At 39.6% G+C, this 18,838-nt stretch overlaps 1 long non-coding RNA gene across 7 annotated transcripts; it reads left to right on the top strand.

Moving 5' to 3' along the window:
• The first annotated feature begins 5,221 nt into the window (after positions 1-5,221).
• LOC146478042 (uncharacterized) lies at positions 5,222-17,896 on the top strand. Of its 7 annotated transcripts, XR_014865229.1 has the most exons (4): positions 15,153-15,167; positions 16,248-16,642; positions 16,740-16,809; positions 17,575-17,896. It is a non-coding gene; the product is annotated as an uncharacterized LOC146478042 (long non-coding RNA). The 7 variants fall into 7 exon arrangements; XR_014865228.1 differs by lacking the exons at positions 15,153-15,167; positions 16,248-16,642; positions 16,740-16,809; positions 17,575-17,896 and adding exons at positions 5,222-5,527; positions 8,846-8,915; positions 9,355-9,681; XR_014865226.1 differs by lacking the exons at positions 15,153-15,167; positions 16,248-16,642 and adding an exon at positions 5,349-5,527.
• Positions 17,897-18,838: the final 942 nt, after the last annotated feature.

Genomic DNA, 18,838 nt, shown 5'->3' with positions numbered 1-18,838 from the left:
AAGACGTTAGTTACTTTGTCTCCATCTCGTTTATTAACTTTTCAACAGTTGGATGCATACGCTTAACTAAAAAATAAAAGTTGCTGTTGTACACTCTCAGCATTGTCAATTCTAATGTGCTGATCAGACCATCTTTGCAGAAGCAGACGATGCCTTTCATCTGCTTTATCGACAGGGATAATAACCTGAGTATCAGGCTTATAAGGGAGGAGGAGGGGGAGGGGGCGGGGGGAGAGAAGTCTTCTTTCCTCTTTTGGACCTCCTCCTTCCCCCCACCTCTCCAGCCTTAGGAAGGTCTGATAATCGATGAGTTTACTCAGGTTTTGGTGCGAGCGAAAATAGCCAAGTGATAACACTTCAATTATCTCTTCTCGAGTTATACTTTTTTTTAATAAGAACTATTTTTAATTTGAGGGTTAACCGGCATTCTTAACTCTTTGAGGATTTGAGGCTGGAATGTTTTAGGTTTTTTATTTTGCAGTCGAGAAAACAAGTTATCTTCCAGTAATTATAAATCACCTCGCAACCAAAAGGCTGTGCGAAGTCGCAACGCTTGCCCAACTGGGAAAAAAAGACTTTCCTCGGAGAGCAGGCAGCTGTGCAGAGTCTACACAACCAACCACAAAACAGCTTTGATCTTGATAGCAAACTACAGTCATTGTAAAATTAATAAGTGAAAATTTGCAATACAGCCGCATACTTATTAGCCTCCCACGCAGTCGTTTTTAGGGGACTCGTATTACCTCTTCCCTACAAATGTACTCGAGTTTTCTTTGAACTTAGTCAAATATTGCTCTAAATGTGCTTTAAGGATTTCAACTGCCCTGCTTCTTGTCGTTATTTAAACAAATTGATACCGTCACTGAGCGCGAACAGACTGTCCCCTCCGATTGTCAGTTCTAAACTTTGGCTTGGGTATGTTCTTGGCGGGTAATTTAAATCCAGTAACCTTTCTCAGACTCAATAGGGACCCTCAGATTTGACTACGACTACGAGATTGAGTACGAGTACGACTTTTCAAATCTAGTTTGCGTGGTTTGGATAACCGCTTGTCACACCAATCTTGTTTCTAGAGTCTCCTTTGCTGCTGGTGAACAACGCGAAGGAGCGATCAGTTCTGGGATCGCGACTGATTTGAAATTTGAAAGTCGTGCTGTTACTCTGATCTGAAGGTCGCTTATGTTCCCACGAAAACTCATCGTATTAAAGAGCAAATTTAGACACGTTAACTTTGCTCAAAGCTCAAAATACATTAAAAATGCCCTTCAATTCAAGATCCACCTGCAAAACGATGCCCCGGCTCGTTTTCCGCTTACAGTACTTCCTGTCCCTCCTTGTTTCTGACGCATTAGGGCGCCGGTAATGTAAGCCCGCTTTGAGCCTGCACAGTGCAGCCTCTGGAACGAACGCTTCAGTACATGGGCTTGACTGGAGACGATTTTCGCGCTCGCTAGCAAGGATCTCTCGCTTTACTATCTTTAATAAAACTAACAGACTGCTCGAAGTCAAATGAGTCACCGTACAAAGGGAAAATTCTTAGATAACAAGGACTTGAACCAGGTTTCTGAGCCCACGAGAATGGGCACCGCACAAATCCATCCCACCAAATCTTATTAGGAGTCTATTCTAACCGCTGGTCAAGGAGCCTGAGGATTTTGGGTACGAGTCATGGCCGGGTTACAATATACAATGTCTTGAATAATGACACGTGACATGTTCCTGGAAGTGGGAATGGGATTTGGAAGCTGGGAAATGGGATTTGAAAAAAAAATTGAGCTGGAAAATGGGATTGGCACCAACCCCCCCCCCCCCCCCCCTCTCCCTTCAGGACCCTGACACAAAAGGGACGTATCTAAACTGAGAAAACCTCCGGACGTTTCCTCAGTTGATATGACGTATCATTGTATATTTTTGCCCTACTATTGGAACTAACGTTGGGTCTACATAAGTTCCTTTATCTTTTTGTGAAAGACATGGAAAGCTCAAATCTGTGTTACAGGGAACTGTTAAACCGGTTAATCCATAGTACAGTAAACGTATGGTTCAACTACATCATCTATATAATTTCTACATAGTGATATATTGCATAAGGGTTCGTTTACATGAAAGCGGAGAATGAGTGTCGTCACAGAATAAAATTTCTTTTCCCTTACATTTGACTTAATGGTTTCATCCCGAGATACTGGGATCACTAGAGATCAGGAGACGAACTCATCCGGCCCGAGATGAACTTCCTGAAGAGGCCAGTACTATGTACTCTTCCTCGACAGATTTGACGAAAAAAACTGAACAGCGTAAATAGTGTTTAATGCTGCATGTGATCCATGCACTTGGGACCAAAAAATGTCCTCATCAAAAGTGAACGCTGTTCATATACGATCTTTCCTCGCGTTTAATCCTGTGATGCAAACTTTCATGTAAATGGGTCCATTCTCGTTGTGTTTTGACTTTGGCGTCAGTGCTACTTAATAATTATGCATTTTTCCCTTTGATAAACTTATCAGAAATTTAAATTTCCATGTTGTTTCTATTTCTCCACTTTGACCGGTAAAAGCTGTTCGAAAATAGAAAATATAACGCAGTAAATATCATTTTCTCTTCCTCGGACTTTTTTTTTTTGTTTCTCATTCTTGCTCTCTATTTTTTTGTTGTTGTTGTTGTTGTTGTTGTTTTGGTTTTTTTTTTTTTACTTCTTTTTCGGCTTTTATGTGTTTTTTGTTTGTATATGTCCATAAACTGTAGTAGCTTACACTTTGGTAAAAGACGCTGATACGAGTTAGCCGCCCGCGTTCCAAACTGCCCAAGTTTTTAGATTGTTCAAGGACGTACAGTACAGTGAAGTCTGACACGAGCGGGAGTGCATCTCTCCAAAAAGCACGAGATCAATTTATTTGTGTGTTGCGTGGTACTCTGTATTCAAACGTTTCGTAATTGCTTCAGGACTTCAGTAATACAATAAGTGAATAACTATAATGTATTAATCGGCCTTCAAAGTTAAAGTAATAAAAATAGTCTTTTAAGACCTCAATGTTATGACAAACCGCACAAAATTCGATCATGCAACTAACATTAAAATTTTAATTAGGAACTTCCATAATCGTTTTACTCTCGAAAGTTCGAATTTTCAACATTCTGGCCTACAATATCAAAGGCTCCTGTGAGCCAACTCGTGAATGCAGATGACACATCAGTAATTGAAATTAAGACGGCTGCGGAAACTTCCTTGCAAGCTAAAAGAAATTATATCTTTGCCCGATTATGTAACGAGAAATAACCATTCTTGTACTATAAAAATGATTGTCAAATTATTCTATACAGATTAAATAAGATTATTCTGATGCGCCGATTAAAAAATTTCACTTTTTTATTATTATTCAAAGTTCACAGAAGCACGCCATGTGCAGCTACGTCATGCAAATTCGTGTCCTATAGTCCGGGGCTACTGGGGCTAGTGGATTCTGATCATCACTTGTCCGATGAGCAAGTGAAGTTTTTTCGGGAATTAAAATTACAAAATTACTGTAGGGCATACTTTTTTTAACTTCCAGGTAGATTTGTGTTTTTCAAGCCGATCTCACAAAGGGAAATCTGATCATGCAACTAACATGCAATTTTAGAAACTTCCATAATCGTTTCACCCTCAAAAGTTCGAGTTTCGAATTTTCTGGCCTACTTTAAACGAGTATTCACCTTTCAAACTCACCAAACTTCCCCCACCCCCCCCCCCGCCTCACCCGCTCCTCTCTGAACTTGATTTTTGTCTTCTTCCAGTTTCAAGCAGTTCGCACCATATCGTTGTGAAAGGATGTCTGCTGCAAAAGGCGAGGTACAAGCTGTAAATCGAAAACTACTTAGGCGACTTTTTTTTATTTTAGTTGCTTACTTAGCTACAGAGCTTCTGCTTTAGTGGATTTATCAGTGTGTTGATGAACTAATCAGACTAATATATTATGCAACGGTGACGGCGACGACAACGCCACAAAACAAACCGCTTAATGAGCAAAGACAATCGCTCTGCACGTGCGTTTTAAATTTTGGTAAATTTCTTTGCCATCCTCTGCAAAACAAACCCATATTTAATTTTTACTTGAACGCCACTCGCACCAATTTGATTCTTGACAAAACCTGGGTAGTTCGCCGTTTCTGTTAAATGAGTTGAACGAGTTGAAATCATGGCGAAGTAGTACGAATGAAGTAAAGTTATTTTCAAGTGACGTTTTCTTTGGTGTTATTGTCGTCGCTGCTTACGTTTCCTTATGATAAGGCGGAGAGTCTTTTCTCTTTTTTCACGCGCGCACAGTATCTAAACGTCTTGGGACAGGCTAAAGCACTCTAAACAAGGCAACTTCTAACTGGACTCCAAGAAAACGGACTTCGAGAAAACTTGTATCAAGTCGACAGTACTGATTCGATGTATTTTCTCTTATTTATATTAGGCAGGATTTTCAAGGGTTTCGCCCGTCACTGCAATCCTCACATTACACTTCACAATTTTACGTCATTGTAAAATTTTAAGGACAGGAATCTTCATCACGTGATATGCGCGACTCCAGTAATTTAATATTCACTGGCAAAACATGATCACAGCTCATGATTTGTCCGTGATCACAAGCACGATCACAGAGTCCAATGAAATCATTCACAAAATTCGATCATGCAACTTACTAACTGAACGTGCAATAGGCCTTATCACGGTTTTCGACGCCATTTTGACGAGTAGGCAAACACGCTTGAAATAACAGTGTTTGTATGGAAATCCGATGTCAAATAATTTTAGTAAAACATCGCTTCTGAAAAATTCATGAATTGGAAACTTTTGGCACTGTGCCAGAAAGCGTCCAGTCGTGTTTTGAACTTTCCATACATTTGTCTGCAAGCGAACCAGCCGTGAACTGCTACTAAAAATAGTTCGCGGGAAAAAAATACAGACAAATGTATGGAAAGTTCAAAACACGACTGGACGCTTTCTGGCACAGCTACATCCCTCCAATTTTTTTTCTTAAAATCCTTTTCCTAGTGCCAAAAGTTTCCAATTCATGAATTTTTCAGAAGCGATGTTTTATGAAAATTATTTGACATCGGATTTCCATACAAACACTGTCATTTTAAGCGTGTTTGCCTACTCGTCAAAATGGCGTCGAAAACCGTGATAAGGCCTATTTTAGAAACTTCCATAATCGTTTTACCTTCGAAACTTTGAGTTGCGAATTTTCTGACCTCCTTTAAACGGGTATTCAGCTTTCAAACCGTTGCATCACTCACAAACTGGTCTAGGCGGGCAACGCTGGTAATATAACGCTAAGAACTTTACCTTTCGGGTATCACAAGGTACGATCAAAAAAGTCCTACATTGTCACAAATCACAAGACAAACAACGCAAAACTCGAACACGGGATTAATGTTGCCACAAGCGTTTTAACCTTGAAAGTGCGTGCAGCGATACTTTTCTCAGTATCCAGTTTTCAAACAATCAGGCAAGAAGTTCGCACCATATCGTTGTGAAAGGATGTCTGCTGCAAAAGGCGAGGTACAAGCTGTAAATCGAAAACTACTTAGGCGACTTTCTTTTTATTTTATTTGGTTTTTTTGAAAACTTGTTCCTCTTTGTTGTTGTTTGCGCAGATTGTGCCCTAAGACAAGCAACCCTTGTCACATATAACACTAAAAACGTGACCTTTCAGTTTTCACAAGGCAAGAAAAAAAAATTCCATATTGTCACAAATCACAAGACAAACAGCACAAGACTCGAACACGGGATTATTGTTGCCACATTGTTAGTCCCTTGTTAGGAATGCGGTGACGGGTGAAACCCTAATTAAAAATCCTGCCTAATATAAATAAGAGTAAATACATCGAATCAGTACTGTCGACTTGATACAAGATTTCTCGAAGTCCGTTTTCTTGTAGTCCAGTTAAAACTCGGCTTGTCGACTCGACGTTTTAGGGTGCTTTTGCCTGTCCCAAGACGTTTAGACATGTACTGTGCGCGCGTGAAAAACGAGAAGAGACTCCCCGCCTTATTATGAAAAAAGCTTAAGCAGCGACGACAATAACACCAAAGAAAACGTCACTTGAAAATAACTTTACTTCATTCGAGTTTCGAATTTTCTGGCCTGCCTTACAGTCAACCCAGGTCACGCGTGTACGATATTTTTGAAATTTGAACGGAGTTTTGAAATTTACATGTCAGTTTTCAAAACGGCAGGTCTATTCCGGGGGTGGGGGGTGGGGGGGTGGGGGGTGAGGGGTGGGGGGTGAGGGGTGAGGGGTGGGAGCTGAGGGGTGAGGGGTTAGGGGTGAGGGGTGGGGGTGAGGGGTGAGGGTGGGGGGTGAGGTTTGGGGGTGGGGGGTGAGTTTAACAGACGTGGATCTAGACTCTCATAGACTCTCATATACGTTGACATTTGCAACCATGTTACTCTCCAAAGTCTCACGACGTTACGGCCGTACCACGTAACTCAATTTACATACATCGTGTATGTCAATACTTTGACATTTGCAACCATGTTACTCTGCCAAAGTCCCACGAAGTTACGGCTAAATCTTCAGATGATAGGCCACCCTCTTATTTTTTCAAGTAAATAACTAGAGACCCATGCCTTAATTTTCTTGAGGGGGATACAAGTCAAGATGTAATCCATGCAGGTTATTTTCACGGTATCATATTGGTGCGAGCGAAAACTGAAAAAAAATTACATAAAAATAGAAATGTCATCGTAATTGCATGCAGCAAAGGACGGAAATCATCCCCCTGTGCATCCTCGTTCAGTATAGTTCCGTTTGAAAGCACCAACATGACTACAGTGAATACCACCACTAACATGAGATTCGTTGGCTTGTGTACATTATTAAATGAATTTTTCGCGACACGTGAATTTCGAGATTTTGAAGTGTACATCGCAGCACTTGGCTTTGGCCAATATTCTAAAGGCTTGCACGGCAAGTCACTTAATTTAATTTTCGTGACTGAATTTTCCCGTTTTCACGAAATATGCAAAATTAGAAAGTGTCGCAAAAAATTTCTGTGCTAAGTTTGTTTTTTGAATTGAATTGATAATTTTATTGTCAGCTGTAATTGTTTGTACCACTGAAGTCCCAGTACACGTTACTTCAGCTTTATTTACCACGTCCGTTAAAAATTTTAAGGACCAATCTTAATCAGCGGCCAACCTCAAGCTTTACTCAGTTGGACGATTCGACCATTGAAATGCCTTAATCGGCAACGGCAAATACACTAGAGCTTGTTGTCGTGAGAGTTATCTCTCGAATATAAGTGATACCAGCATATTTTAGTCACTAAAAACATGTTTGTTGTTTATTTTTATGTTCCGTTTTCTATTAATGGAACTCTGATTACAAGGAAGGGAGAAACGGAAATCTGAAATTGAAAGAAATTATAAACTGAAGGCAGTGAACTTTTTTCTTTCTTTTTTCTCTGATCCTAGAGAGAATTAGAAATGAAGATTCGAAATGTAACATGCTCAAATCCCAAATACAAACGAGAAAAGGGAAAAACATTTTTTCCCTGCCCACCAAAAAAAAAGGGGGGGGGGTGAAGGAAGGAAACTGCTCGCTAGTTAAAGTAACGATTCAACAAAACCAGTCTAGATTCCGGTTTTTCATAAGCCACTTTGGCAAATTCATAAAAGTTAATCCAGATTATTTACAGTTACAGTTGTGTTGCAGTTTTAAGATTCCGAATTAATCTGAGAGTAGAGGGTTCATATCTCAAGAGCAGAACGTTTGTTTGTGTAATGACAATAACGACATTTGTAATTGTATCATGACAATAGCGACATTTAGTAGTATTGACGCTTACACTTAGTATCATTGACAAACCAGCCTAACAACCGGTTTTTCGAAGGCCATATGGTAAATGATTAACCAGGGAAAGTTAATCTAGTTTATTTGTATATATCAAGTTACAGTTTTGTTACAGTTTGAAGAATCAAAACCAATATGACGTCAGTTGTATCATTTAGTCGATCCAAGATCCAAGATCTTACGAGTCTCAAACAAAAAAGCAATACAATAAACGATAGCCACAGTTTGGATTACTTTTATGTGTTTGTCAAACTCAATAATGTTAAGGTGGATCGCAGATCCCCACAGCTCGCGCCATGAACAAATTAAACGTACCCTCACCCCCGAACTCGTGATTTCGTGTGAGATTGCAGGATGTTCGTTTATCACGTATATGAGAGTCTAGATCCACGTCTGTTGAACTCACCCCCCACCCCCATTCCTCACCCCTCACCCCCCACCCTCACCCCTCACCCCCCACCCCCTCACCCCCCACCCCTCACCCCTCACCCCCCACCCCCCACCCCTCACCCTCGGAATAGACCTGCCGTTTTCAAAATCGCCAACGAGATTTCAGAGTTCCCGTATAAATTTCCCTAGCTTATTGACGGTATAAAGCTATGAATTTTTCTTTACATTGCAAAATTGAATTTTTCAAGAATAACAATTGTTTCCCAAGTATTTTGAATCTTTTTTTCAGTTGACGCGTCTTTTTCGGAACGATTTCCAGAGAAGTGTCCAACATTCCATTCACACGTCGGACATTACAGAGAGAAATTCGAATGTTCATTTCATTCTTGGAAATACTGTTCGCGCGTGACCTGGGTTGACTGTAAACTTTACGCATCGATACTTTTTTCACTATCCAGTTTTCAAACAATCAAGCAAGAAGTTCGCACCATATCGTTGTGCAAGAATGTCTGCTGCAAAAGGCGAGGTACAGGCTGTAAATCGAAAACTACCTAGGCGACTTTCTTTTTATTTCAGTTGTTTTTTTTTTTTTTCATACTGAACTTGTTCCTCTTTGTTGTTGTTTGTGCAGATTGTGCTCCAAGACGAAATCCCACCCGAAACGGTGGAAGAGGAATCAAAAACAACAACTAAGCCCAAAGGTAAACTGTAAGCAGTTTTTAGAAGCTGATGAAAACGTCAGGAAAGAAAATCTCCAGTAGCCACACATCGACATTAACAAACGAACCACAGAATCCTCTGCCGGGGCTCTACCAAGTGCGTTGCCCACAGTAGAAATTATTATCAACGACTCCTTCTGAAAAGCTGGTTTACTAACTTAGAACGGAACGCCATAAAACCGTTTCCTACAACTAGGTCCCTGCACCTTAGAAACGACTTATTGACAACATCAATAAAACAGACAAACTGATAGACAAATTTACTAACAATAGACCAACGGACTAATTAAGAAACGAGTCTCACCATTGAAGATGAATAACATTTCAGTTTCTTCATTTCCTTTTTAAAAAACAAAAGTGTTAAAGTCGAACTAAAAATTACCACACTCATTGTCTTATTTCATTCTTTTCATTTTCTTAGGTCCGTTATCAAGGGTGTCCAAAGTCTCCGGAGATTTGCCTGCAGCATTTTTGATGCTGGAGAAGATAAAAATGCGGCACAGCTCAGGGTGTCTATCCAGCTACTCGCTCAGTTTGGAAGATAGAGACAGCTTTTATGCGTAGTTTGAATGGTATAACATTATTGTTACCTTAAAAGAATTGATAATTTCTTCACAAATATTTTCATGAAAACTCCCGCCGCAGTTTTAATCGAAAAGTCTAAAAGTATACGTACGTTAGCGTGTTCAATCACAGGAGCTTGTAAAAGAAAGAACGAATGAAATTAAAATATTCAACTTACGTTTTCGTTTGCTGTTGTTTTGTATTCTGTGCATTTGCATCCAAGATGGTAGTCTAAAATCACAGCAGTCGTGTGCTAGCTCTTTTACGCCCGAACGGATCTGAGGCTAATTGTTTAAAGAGTGGGTAATGTTCTGATTCCTTTTGTAAGTCACTATCCGCCGGGCAATTAAGATGTGAGAATTTCAGTGTAAGCTTATGAAAACTAGAACTAGCTGTCGAAATTGTACAGCCGGATTCCACCTCCAAGGTAAATTTTCACACAAATAAATCTTGTAAAAAATACAGATAATCAATAAAAGTTTTATTCAGTTGACTTGAAAATATCTGATGAAAACCTCTTTTATCTTTCTACGCATTTTTTACGTTCGTTTCGCCATTATTTGACGGTTTTCTTCTATCGCTATGAAAGCGAACCTAAGTCCAAACCTTTTTATATTATGAAAACTGGTTTTATTCATATGTAACTAATTTAAGTTTTCTGTTAAAAATTTTTGCACTTAGCCTGGCTTTCATAATGCGGCCCACCACATTTCTAAAATGGCAACAAAAAAACCCCGAAAAACTGTCCAGTTTGGAACAGGCTTAAGGCGACGCACTATAATCTTTGATTACTGCTAGTTACACTCGTAATTTCATTTATAGTTGCAAAAATAAACTTGAACTTGAACGCTTATAACTGATTGCCTGTTAAGAATCTGGCTGCATTGTTTTGATGGTTGGTCTAGTCTCTGACGTCAAAATCCACGTAAGGATTCCGTGCTGCGGGAGGCATTTTCCATTCGGGAATTTTGCAGGTCCATGCCCTAACTGTGCTCTCGCATGGTTTGAGCGTTCTGTGCATAACTTCTAACATTCTATTAGTTTTAAGCGTAATTTTGGTGCAATACTCTCTCCCATTGTAAGAGCCTGTTATAAGTTACTCCAGCCACAGATAGCTGTGAGATTGAACCGGGTCCACGCAGTCAGCTCCTACTTTTGTAAGTAAAATCCGGTTAGCCTTGCCCTTATTATTATATAAGTTATCGGCTGCCAGTCTAAACGGAGGTCAGTCTATGGAGTTCTTAATTGCCGGGCGTTCTGATGTAATGCCATTCCGTCCTCAGAGACCCAGGGAAAGATAGTCCGGGGCGAGGGAAAATCAACACTTGGGTCAAAACAGGCAAAAAAAAAATTTCGGCGAAACCTTTTTTTGCCAAAAAAATTCTAACCCGTTTCGACTTGAATCCCTGAGTCTCCGAGGATACGTCTCCTCAACAAACATATATATCCTCTTCGAACTTTCTCAAGCATTTGTTATGAAAGACGTTAGCTACTCTGTCTCCATCTTGTTTATTAACTTTTCAACTGTCGGATGCATACGCTTAACAGTAAAAAAAAATTGCTGTTGTACACTCTCAGCATTGTCAATTCTAATATGCTGATCAGACCATCTTTGCAGAGCCAGACGATGCCTTTCCTATGCTTTATGGGCGAGGATAATAAGCTGAGTATCAGGCTTATTGGGGAGGAGAAGATGGAGACGGGGGGGGGGGGAAGGAGAGAACTCTTCTTTCCTCTTTTGGATCTCCTTCTTCCCCCACCTCTCCAACCTTAGGAAGGCCTGATACTCGATGAGTTTACTCAGGTTTTGGCGCGTTCAAAAATAGCCAAGTGATAACACTTCAATTATCTCTTCTCGACTGGTTATACTTTTTTTAATAAGAATGATTTTTTATTCGACGGGTAACCGGCATTTTTAACTCTTTGAGGATTTGAGGCTGGAATGTTTTGGGTTTTTTTATTTTGCAGTTGAGAAAACGAGTTATCTTCCAGTAAATATAAATCACCTCGCAACCAATAGGCTGTGCACAGTCGCAACGCTTGCCCGTTTTCTCCTGCTTGCTCGGAGAGCAGGCAGCTGTGCACAGTCTACACAACCAACCACAAAACAGCTTTTCTTTTGATATCAAACTTATCTCGTACCCAGATCTCCATTTCGACATTCCCGAATCAAATGAGATCTGGCTACGAGATTAATATCAAACTACATTCATTTGAAAATTATAAAGTAAAAAGTTGCAATACGGCCGCATACTTATGTACTCGAGTTTTCTTTGAACTTAGTCAAATATTGCTCTGAACGTGCTGAAGGATTTCAACTGCCCTGCTTTTAAGGTTTTTTTTAAGGGACCTATTTCCACCAGCTTCTTGTCATTGTTTAAACAAATTGATACCGCCACTGTGCGTGAACAGACTGTCCCCTCCGATCTTCTTAGAAAATCATACTGAAACTGGCACAGTTCTAAACTTTGACTTGCGGGGTACGTTCTTGGCGGGTTATTTAAATCGAGTAACCTGATCTGAAGGTCGCTTATCTTCCCACGAAAACTCATCGTATAAAAGAGAAAAATCTAGACACGTTCACTTTGCTCAAAGCTCAAAATACGTTTAAAATGCTCTTTAAGATCCAGCTGCAAAAAGATGCCCCGGCCCGTTTTCCGCTTATACAGTACTTCCTGTCCCTCCTTGTTTCTGACGGATTAGGGCGCCGGTAATGTAAGCCCGCTTTGAGCCTGCACAGTGCAGCCCCTAGAACAGTACATGTGCTTGACTGGAGACGATTTTCGCGCTAGCTCGTAGGGACCTCTCGCTTTACTATCCTTAAGAAAACTAAGGGACTGTTCGAAGTCAAATGAGTATGTACAAAGGGAAAATTCTTAGATAACAGGGACTTGAACCAGGTTTCTGAGACCACGAGAATGGGCACCCCGCAAATCTACCCCACCAAAATGTGGTCACAGTAGTTTAGGTAAGTTAGTTTAGTTAGGTATGATTTTGGTTATCTTTTATCTTTTATCTCTTTACAATATTTACTGACGGATTTACCGTGTCTAAATAAAGTTACCATACCAGATAGCCAACGAGGCGCGTAGCGCCGAGTTGGCTTTAATCATCTCATATCCAACAAGCGTGAGTGGAATAATTGTTTTATTTTAAAAATCGAGAAATGTTGCTAGATCTAACTAATTTTGCTTTAGAAGAACAACCAGAAGACAATTTAATGGTCGCTATTTCTTGGGCATGGTATAATGGCTCATATACCATGGCCGCTTAGCCAATCAAATCCCTGGAATTGCATCATACAATGATCCAGTTTTTAATAAAATGCGTTGAATAATTACACGTGACATGTTCCTGGAAGTGAGAATGGGATATGGAAGCTGGGAGATGGGATTCGGAAAAAAATTGGGCTGGGAAATAGGATTGGTACCTTCCCCCTTCCTTTTCAGGACCCTGATATAAAAGGAACTTTCCTCAGTTGATATAATGTATCATTGTATATTTTTGCCCCACTATTGGAAACTATAAGTGCTAACGTTGGTCTACATAAGTTACTTTATCTTTTTGTGAAATGACCTGGCAAGTTCAAATCTGTGTTACTGGGAACCTGTTAAACCGGTTAATCCATAGTAGAGTAAACATATGGTGAATCGTGAGATACCTGAAAAAATTAGGCAACTTTTTTATCCAAACAATATCTATCCCGCTTTCACACTAAGACAACTTCTGAGATGACCCATTCGCAAAAAAGCATCGTCGGTCTTCTAGTGAGAAAGTAACCAATCTGTTTCTGCATATTGATATCAGGTAGGAAAAACTCATTATAACACAAGAATATGCTCTTTGATACTTAAAAGGTTAATTTATTTGATAATTTATTACACCCAGTTTGAAATCGCTGGTGATCCTTGCAATCTGATTGGTTCTCACAAGTGCGATTTATTCACGAATCGCACCATTTTTTGCTCTAAATTGCATCCTTTTTTAGCCCTCTCAAAATGACAAAATGAATATGAACAAATAATAGCGAATCAAATTTCATGGCCTTAATGTACTAGCTAATCACATTGCAGTAAATATAGGGCAAAAAAAAATTCATTTGGGGGGGGGGGGGGGGGAGAGAATTTTGCAATTTCTGTTCCCCCAATTCCCTCTTTTCCAGAAAAAGCCGGGTTTAATTTCCTGAAGTGAATATAAAACTGTATGATTTCAAAATGGGTGTCATAAAGTGGTAATTGAACTTCAGGTCGTGCAATTTTGGTCTGAAATCATACTTGTGATTTCAAATCGAACTCGCGCTGCGCGCTCGTTCCATTTTGAAATCACGCGTATGATTTCAGACCAAATTGCACTCCACTCAGTTCAATTACCATTATAAATTAAATGAAAATAAAAGTATCTTTGATTATGGCCTGGAAGTTCGAAACTTGATTAACAACAATTTGATCGATAGAAAAAAATGACAATGCTTTATTAGAACGATTTCCACTGCTTCTATTATCTACCTGAATTAAATCTTCAACTGATGAAAACCTCTTACACTACTAAAGCTACAAGGACGATTCTTCATGCCGATTTTAACTACATCATCTTAAATTCTACATAGTAATATATTGCATAAGGGCTCGTTCACAGAAAGCAGAGAATGAGTGTAGTCACAGAATAAAAGTATATTTTCGCTTACATTTATTTAATAGTTTCATCCCGAGATACCGGGATCCCTAGAGATCAGGGGCCCGTTTCTCGAACGGATCCGGTAACTTACCGGGCCCGATAAGTATATTTTTTAAACGTTTTTTTTTTTTCGCCGATTACACAATGATTACAGACATGCCACTTAGCCAATGTTTTCCTAGAATTATAAGATTTTGATATTTAGTATTCAAATCTAACAAAAGTTGACTTCTGTTAAGAAACATTTATCACCAAAGACACTTATCGGGCCTGGGAGACGAACTAATCCGGCACGAGATGAACTTTCTGAAAAGGCCAGTGCTATGTACTCTCCCTCGACAGATTTGACAAAAAAATGAGCTCATGATTTGTCCGTCATCACAAGCACGATCACAGAGTCCAATGCCATCATTCACAAAATTCGATCATGCAACTTACTAACTGAACATACAATTTTAGAAACTTCCATAACCGTTTTCCGAAAGTTCGAGTTGCGAATTTTCTGATCTGCTTTAAACGGGCATTTCAAACCGTTACATCACTCACAAACCGGTCTAAGCGGGCAACCGTGGTAATATAACACTAAAAATATTACCTTTCAGTTATCACAAAGTACGATCAAAAAATTCCCATGTTGTCAGAAATCACAACAAAAAACCTCGAACACAGAATTAATGTTGCCACAAGCAATGCAATAAAGACACCATCTTTTGAGGTTGAGGAATTAAAAGAGGTAACAGGCAGAGAGCACCAGCTATTTTGAGTTTTGGTGGGTCCTGTTCGAGTATAGTAGTTTTGACCATTTCCCTTATAAAAAATGTTAAAACATGCGCTAGGGAGTCGTGCAGGCCTGTCCTCCTTGTACCCCATTATTGTCATGGACGTGCAAAGACAGTGTTTTCCCTTATTAAACTATTGTTTTCTGACGTTCTTGTTGCCGTCGTCGTCGTCGCCGCTTGAGGTCCCTGTTAACAACGTGAAATGACCAAATTCAAGGTTTTATGGAGAACGTGCAATTTTTGGAAACTTCCATAATCGTTTTACCTTCGAAAGTTCGAGTTGCGAATTTTTTTTCAGCTTTCAAACCGTTGCATCACTCAAAAACCGGTCTAGGCGGGCAACCGAGGTAATATATAATGTTGCCACAAGCGTTTTAACTTTGAAAGCCGGTCCGTGCATCGATACTTTTCTCAGTATCCAGTTTTCAAATACAATCAGGCAAGAAGTTTGCACCATATCGTTGTGAAAGGATGTCTGCTGCAAAAGTCGAGGTACAGGTCTTAAATCGAAAACTACTTAGGCGACTTTCTTTTTATTTTAGTCGGTTAGTTAGCTTCTACTTTAGTAGATTTATTAGTGTGTTGATGAACTAATTTATTACGCAACGGTGACGGCGACGACAACGCCACAAAACAAACCGCTTAATGAGCAAAAACAATCGCTCTGCACGTGCGTTTTAAATTTTGATTAATTTCTTTGCCAGCCTCTGCAAAACAACAACCTGAAATGACCAAATTTAATTTTTACTTGAATGCCACTCCCACCAATTTGATTCTTGACAAAACCTGGGTAGTTCGCCGTTTCTGTTAAATGAGTTGAACGAGTTGAAATCATGGCGAAGTAGTACGAATGAAGTAAAGTTATTTTCAAGTGACGTTTTTTTTGGTGTTATTGTCGTCGCTGCTTAAGTTTTCTTATAATAAGGTGGGGTGTCTCTTCTCGTTTTTCACGCGCGCACAGTATCTAAACGTCTTCGGACAGGCTAAACCACTCTGAACCGGCGAGTCAGTGACGAGTCGACTTCTAACTGGACTCCAAGAAAACGGACTTCGAGAAATCTTGTATCAAGTCGACAGTACTGATTCGATGTATTTACTTTTATTTATATTAGGCAGGATTTTTAAGGGTTTCAATCGTCACCGCAATCCTAACATTACACTTCACAGTTTTATGTCATTATAAAATTTTAAGGAGAGGAATCTTCATCAGGTGACATGTGCGACTCCAGTGATTTAACATTCACCGGCAATCTCGTTCCCAGAGCCCGCTTTTCTTTTGGTCAGCACCAAATTCAAGGTTTTGTGGAGAACGTGCAATTTTAGAAACGTCCATAATCGTTTTACCCGCCTTCGACAGTTCGAGTTGCGAATTTTCTGGCCTGCTTTAAACGGGTTTTCAGCTTTCAAACCGTCGCATCACTCACAAACCGGTCTAGGCGGGCAACCCTTGTAATATAACACTAAAAACTTTACCTTTCAGTTATCAGAAGTTACGATAAAAAAAGCGGTCCCATATAGTCACAAATCAGAAGACAAACAACACAAAATTCGAACACAGAATTAATGTTGCCACAAGCGTTTTAACCTTGAAAGTGCGTGCATCGATACTTTTCTCAGTATCCAGTTTTCAAACAATCAGGCAAGAAGTTAGCACCATATCGTTGTGAAAGGATGTCTGCTGCAAAAGGCGAAGTACAGGCTGTAAATCGAAAACTACTTAGGCGACTTTCTTTTTATTTTAGTTGTTTTTTTTTAAAAAACTTGTTCCTCTTTGTTGTTGTTTGCGCAGATTGTGCTCCAAGACGAAATCCCACCCGAAACGGTGGAAGAGGAATCGAAAACAACAACTAAGTCCAAAGGTAAACTGGAAACAATTCCTAGTAGCCACACATCGACATTTACAAACGAACCACATAATCCTCTGGGGCTCTGCCAAGTGCGTTACCTACAGTAGAAATTATTATCAACGACTCCTTCTGGAAAGCTGGTTTACTAACGTAGAACCGAACGCCATAAAGCTGTTGCGCACAACTCAGTACCTGCACCTTAGAAACGACTTATTGACAACATCAATAAAACAGACAAACTGATAGACAAATTTACTAACAATAGACCAACGGACTTTTAACAAAAGACGGGTCGAAACGTACTAATCACTTTTTACAATCTCCACAGCCAATAACATCACGACTTACTGACAAACGACCAATAACATCTCGACTTCGCTGACCAATCAGGTCAACAACCAGAAAAATTTATACCATCTACTGACGTTCCACACTCTGAAGATGACTTCCGCTCGGGTTGTCGAAATTTCAGTCAATGTCACCTCAAACAGTCCTTCTCAGGACTTCACTCACCCGTATGATCATGATTTACGTATACATGGAAATTTTTATTCTTCGTATTAGCCTTAATTTGAGTGGTCCTAAGCTCTCAATTGTTGCAGAACTTGTCCTTACATACGCAACTTTTTGTAACAAAAATAAAAGTGTCAAGAGTCTCACCATTAAAGGTGAATAACATTTGAGTTTTTTCATTGCCTTTTAAACAAAAATGACGTGTTAAAGTCAAACAAAAAATTAGCACACTCATTGTCTTATTTCATTTTTTCATTTTCCCAGGTCCATTATCAAGGGTATCCAAAGTCTCCGCAGATTTCCCTGCAGCATTTTCAATGCTGGAGAAGATAAAAATGCCGGACAGCACAGGGTGTCTATCCAGCTACACATGTTTGGAAGATAAATACACCTTAAAAACCGGAGTATATGAGTAGTTTGAACGGGCATAACATTATCGTTACTTTAAAAGAATTGATAATTTCTTCACAATGTTTCATGGAAATTCCCGCGGAAGTTTTAATCGAACAGTCTAAAAGCACGTTAGAATGTTCAATCCCAGGAGCTTGTAAAGAAACTCCGGAATGAAATTAAAATATTCAAGTTACGTTTTCGTTTCCTGTTGTTTTGTTTCCTGTGCATTCGCATCCAAGATGGCACACCCAAAAGCACAGCAGTCGTCTGCTAGCTCTTTTATGCCCGAGCGGATCTGTGGCTAATTGTTTAAAGATTGGATAATGTTCTGATCCACTTTGTAAGTCACTATCCGCCAGGCAATTAAGATGTGAGAATTTCAGTGTTAGCTTATGAAAACTAAAACTAGTTGTCGGAATTGTACAGCCGGGTTCCACTGTATCTGCAAGGTAAATTTTCACGCAAATCAATCTTGTAAAAAATACAGACAATCCATAATAGTTTTATTTCAGTAGTCGGAAAATATCTGATGAAAACCTCTTTCATCTTTCTATGCAATTTTTACGTTCGTTTCGTCCGTTATGGGACGGTTTTCTTCCATCTCTTTGATCATCGTCCATTCAGATGACACTTCCAGTTATTTTCTCCATTTATGTTCCACTTTACCTCATTGTTTTGGCCGAGCTTCCATAATGCGTCTTGTACCCGTCTTTATACTATAAACGCATTTTTAATACCACACGAACAACAAATGTTTGGCCAAGTTCGTCCCGACGGATAATGTGTCCTCTAGAATAAAAAACGCCATTGAAACGTTCGACGTTGTTGGGAGGTGAAATTCACGAGTTTATCAAATGACTGGCACCCGGAACAGACGATGATATGGTGAAAAATGCCCGACTAATGTACGGGGAGGATACTATAAATTCCACACTTTCCTACTTTTTCCCTATTTTTTTTTAGCAATATCTTCATGGCTAAGGTTGAAACGGAGATTTTAAACCAAAGCGAATTAAAACCGCTCATTTGGAAACGATATATAGACGACATATTTTCCCTATGGACTTTAAACAGAGAGGAGATAATGCAGTTCCCTGAGCAAGCAAACAAACACCACTCCACAGTAAATTTATGG

Source organism: Pavona decussata, unplaced genomic scaffold, assembly GCF_977016875.1.
Source record: "Pavona decussata unplaced genomic scaffold, jaPavDecu1.1 SCAFFOLD_67, whole genome shotgun sequence".
In the NCBI taxonomy this organism is placed as follows: Eukaryota; Metazoa; Cnidaria; class Anthozoa; order Scleractinia; family Agariciidae; genus Pavona; species Pavona decussata.
This window is presented reverse-complemented; position numbering and strand designations above follow the sequence as displayed.